This window comes from Ursus arctos, unplaced genomic scaffold (assembly GCF_023065955.2).
Source record: "Ursus arctos isolate Adak ecotype North America unplaced genomic scaffold, UrsArc2.0 scaffold_2, whole genome shotgun sequence".
Taxonomy (NCBI): domain Eukaryota; kingdom Metazoa; phylum Chordata; class Mammalia; order Carnivora; family Ursidae; genus Ursus; species Ursus arctos.
In genome coordinates, this window is record NW_026622874.1 from 98,571,014 (window position 1) to 98,576,160 (window position 5,147).

Consider the following 5,147-nt stretch of genomic DNA (forward strand, 5'->3'; position numbering starts at 1 on the left):
TCTGGGTACTTCGTAAGTGGAATCACAAAATGTTTGTCTTTCCGTGTCGTATTCCACTCAGCGTGACCTTTTCAGGGTCCACTCGTGTTAGAGCATCTGCCAAAATTTCATTCCTTTTTGTGGCTGAATAATGCGCCCTTGTAGGAATGTAGCACATTTTGTGATAATTTTCTGTGTTGACCGCGTCATGGCACCCAGAAGAGACATTCTGGACTAATGTCCGCGTTGTCTTTGATTTCCTCCGGCAGGATTGTGCGGTTTTCAGTAAGTTGTTAGCCTCCTTGGTTGAATTTATTCCTAAGTATTGTATTCTTTTTAATGCTAAATGGAGTCATCAGTTTTCAGACGGTACACCGTTAGTGTGTAGAAACAACTGGTTTTGGTGTGTTGACTTTCTGTCCTTCAACTTTGCTGGTTTCATTTATTCTAATGATGTGCGTGTCATCTTTAAGGTCGTCTGCATAGAAGATCGTATTGCCGGCAAACAATTTTATTTTTCCTTTTTTTTTTTTTAAGATTTTATTTATTTATTCGACAGAGACAGAGAGAGCCAGCGAGAGAGGGAACACAAGCAGGGGGAGTGGGAGAGAAAGAAGCAGGCTCATAGCGGAGGAGCCTGATGCGGGGCTCGATCCCAGAACGCCGGGATCACGCCCTGAGCTGAAGGCAGACGCTTAACCGCTGTGCCACCCAGGCGCCCCTATGTTTCCTTTCTAATTTGGATGCCTTTTCTTTTTCTTGCCCAGTTGCTCTGGCTACACCTTCCAGTACGATGTTCGATAGACGTAGTGAAGGCGGACATGCTGTCTTGTCCTGATCTTAGAGGAGAAACGGTCTTTTGCCTTTGAGTATGATGGGAGTTGTGGAATATTTCATGTATGGCTTTCACTGTGCTGAGGTATTTTCACTGTGCTGAGGTATTTTCTATTACTATTGCTGGTTTGTTGAGTGTTTTTATCATGAAAAGGAATTTTGTCAAAATGATTTTGCTGTGTCGCTTGAGATAATCATTTATTTTCCCTCTCATTCTTGTTAATATGGCGTATTACTTCAATTGATTTTTACATACTGAGTGGTCCTTGCATTTCGGGAATCCTGCTTTGTCATGATGTGTATAATCCTTTTGCTGTGTTGCTGGATTCAATTTGCTAATGTTTGTCAGAGATTTTTGCATCAGTATTCATGAGGGATATTGACTGATAGTTTTCTCGTGGTGTCTTTGTCTAGCTCTGGTATCAGGGTGATGCTGGCCTCCTAAGAATGAGTTAGGAAACATTCCTTCTTTCTGGAAGAGTCTAAGGAGGACTGGTGTTAATTCTTTAAATGTTTGGTAGAATTCACTGATGAAGCCACTGGGTCCTGGACTTTTCTTTGCTGGCAGGTATGTGATTACTGATTCAATCTCCTTACTAGTTATAGGTCCATCCAGTCTTTCTATTTCCTCATGATTCAGCTCAGGAGGTTGTGTGTTTCTAGAAATTTGGCTGTTTCATCTACGTTACCCATTTTGTTGGCATACAATTATTCATAGAACTCTTACAATCCTTATTTCTGTATATTTGCAGTAAGGTGCCCTCTTGTGTGGCTGAGTCCTCATCCTCTTTCCCCCGCCATGGGCATTTAGCTAAAAATTTGCCATTATGTTGAATTTTTTTGGAAGAACCAACTCTTGACTTCATAGGCTTTCTCTGTTGTTTGCTGTTCTCTCTTTCTCTCTGCTGTAATATTGTTTCCTTCCTACCGCTAGCTTTCAGCTTAGTTTCTTCTTCTTATCCTAGTTCCTTAACGTATAAAGTAGGTTTTTTTATTTCAGACCTTTCTTCTTTTTTAATGTAAGCATCTATAGCTATAAGTTTCCTTCCCAGCACCGCTTTCAGTGTCGACATGCTGTGTTTTCATGGTCATTTGTCTCAAGATGGGTTCTAATTTCCCTAGTGATGTATTGCTTAACTTCCACATCGTTCTCCTTTTGTTACTGATTTCTAGCTTCATCCCATTGCGGGAAGAGTAAATATTTTGTATGCTTTCAGTCTTTTTAAATTTTTTGAGACTTGATTCATGGCCTTACAGAATGTGCTCTATTATGGAGAATGTTCCTTGTGCACTGGAGGAAAACATATCTTCTGCTGTTGTTGGCAGGGATGCTGTCTGTTGGTTAGGTCCCAATGGTCTGTAGTGTCGTTCGAGTCCTCGCTTTCCCTACTGATCTTCTACCTGCTTGGTCTGGCTTACTGACAGTGAGGTACTAAGAATCCTATTATCATAGAGCTGTCCATTTTGCCCTTCAGTTTTTCATTGTTTGTTGTGGGTGTCTCTGGATTTATCTTTGTTGAAATGTGTTGAGTTTCTTAAAAATTGTATGTCCATTTCTTCACTTAAATTTGAGAAGTTTTTGTCCATCACTTCAAATAAGTTCTTTGCCCCTTTCTCTTTCTCCATCTAGGGCCCTAATAATGCACATGTTTGTCTGTTTGATGGTGTCCGGTAAGTCCCTTAGGCCCACTTCGCTTTTCATTGTTTTTCTTTTTGTTTGTTTCTCTGTTTCAGTGATTTCAGATGACCTGTCTTCAGGAGCACAGATTTCTCTTGACGGCTCAGGTCTGTTGTTGAATCCCTTTATTTTTCAATTCAGCTGTTGTATTTTTCAGCTCCAGAACTGGGTTCTTTTTAATAATATACATACATAACTTTTTGATATTCTCCTTTTGTTCCTATATGTTTCTTGATTTCCTTTAGCTCTTTGATCATATTTAACAGTTATTTAAAGTCTTTTCTAATAAGTCTGATGCCTGTGTTTCTTTAGGGATGGTTTCTATGGTTTCCCAAGATATATTTTGTTCCTTTGAATGTGCCCTGGTTTCCTGTCTCTTTCTATGCCTTGAGATCTTTTGTTGAAAACTGGTCATTTGAAAAAACAGCCATGTCTTCCCATTCTTTACAGAGTGGCCGGAAGCCCCTCACCAATTAGCAGGGTGTGTTCTAACGCTTGTGATCAACCCGGGATGATGGCTTAAGTCTCAGGGCTTTTTTTGGACTGTGTCCTGCCTGGGCTGGTACTTCCCGCAAGGCCCCTCTTCTTTTTCCCCATACACACGGCTGCTTTTAGAAAATCCTAATTTTCCTGAGTCTCACCCCAGCTTCTCAGGACCTTAGATGTGTTAGTGTATTTTTCTGCCCATAATATCTTGCCCCAGGCATCCAGAGGTCTACGCTCCCCCCCCCCCCCGCCCCCAGGTCTGCCCTCCTGCTGCGTGTTGCTTGCTGCTGCCTTCCAGGGGCTCTCGCCAGCCTGCAGTCTCAACTGTCATCTTCCCCTGCCTGAGCTCCAAGCCAGGCAAGACAGAAACCAGTCCCTCAGGAGTCCAGACAGCTCAGAACATTGCAGATGAGTTCTGTTCTCCTCCTTTCAACACAAGGGAGGAAACCAGGAATTGGGCTGCTTCCTCCCAACCACACATTGTTGTGCTAGGAAGGGTCGAGGCAAAGGCAAGCAAAATTGTCGCAAAATTCCCTACCATTCTACCATTCTGGCTTTTTCTTGATTGGGCATTCACCTGGTTGCTGTAGATTACAGATGGATTTCCAGAGGTCCCATAAAGTTATTTTTAGTCTGCAGTTGTATGTATTTGCAGTGTTTCCGTGGGGGCAGCACAGGCCTGGAGCTTCCTAGTTGGACATCTTCTATCTCTGTCTTTTGATGACAGTTCAATACATTTACATTTAGTTACTTATAGGAAGGGACTTGTTCCTTCCATTTTATTATTCGTTTTTTTCTGTGCCTAATAGGTTTTTTTTTTTTGGTCCCTCACTTCTTCCATTACTGCCTTTTGTATTTGATTTTTTTATAGTGCCGTGTTTCTCATTTCCTTCTGTATATATTCTAGGGATGTTTTCTTTGTGGTTTCCACAGGGATCACACTTAACATCCTAATGTTACAACAACCTAAGTTATGCCAATTTGAATAGCATATAAAAATCCCTGCTCCCGTCCAGCTCCATCTCCCCCTTCTGTTACTGTTGTCACAAATTACATCTTTATGCATCGTGTGCCCAGTAATGTAGTTTTTGATGCATTTGCCTTTTAAATCCTGTAGAAAATAAAAAGTAGACTTACAAAAGCTAGTGTTATAATAATTTTGGTTTATAACAGTCCATGTATTTACTTTTATTGGAGACTTTGAGTTCCGCTTACAGCTTTGAGTTACTGTCTAGCAAGCATCCTTTCATTTCAAAGGGAAGAACTTCCTGTAGCATTTTTTGTAAAGCAGTTCTGATGGTAGCAAACTCTCTCACTTTTGAAGAGGAATTTTGCTGGATATAGAATTCTGACAATTTCTTTAATTGATTTGCACACATCAACCCTCTGCTTTTTCTGACCTTCAAAGTTTGATGAGACATCTCACCATCTCATTGAGGATCCCTTGTACATGGCAAGTCAGCGCTCTTGCCACTTTCAAGATTCTTTGTCCTGGAGTTTATTCCATCTGGAGTTCGTCCAGCTTCTTATATGTGTAGATTCATGTCTTTCATCAAATTGAGATGTTTTTGGTCATTGTTTCTTCAAATATTCTTTTAGCTCCTCCTTCCGTCCCCTCTCTCTCTCTCTGTCTCTTCTCCTGGGATTCCTACGATGCATGTTTGCTGCTTAATGTCCCACGGGACTCTTTGGTTATGTGCACTTTTCTTTTTTCTCAATTGTCCTATCTTTAAGTTCATCGATTCTTCTTATGTAAATGTGCTTTTTAACTCCCCTAGGGAATTTTCCATTTCAGTTATTGTACTTTTCAGCTCCAGAATTTTCTTTTGGTTCTTTTTTATAATTCCTGTCTCTTTTGATATTTTTGGTTACATATTCTTTTCCTGTTTTTGTCCATGTCCTCCTTCAGCCCTTTCAGCAGCTTTCAGACTGTTCTTTTAAAGTCTTTGGTCCAGTAAATTTGCTGTCTGCTTCCTCGGTGACGATTTCTGTTCATTTGTTTCTTTCAGTGGGCCATACCTTTATATGCCTTGTGACTTTTTGTTGAAAACTGAACATTTGAATCATATAATGTAAATCTGGAAATCAGATTATCCTCTTTCCCCAGGGTGTTGGTTTTTTTCTTTTCAGTTGTTGAAGGTATCTCTGATCAGCCTGAGGTGAAAGCTTG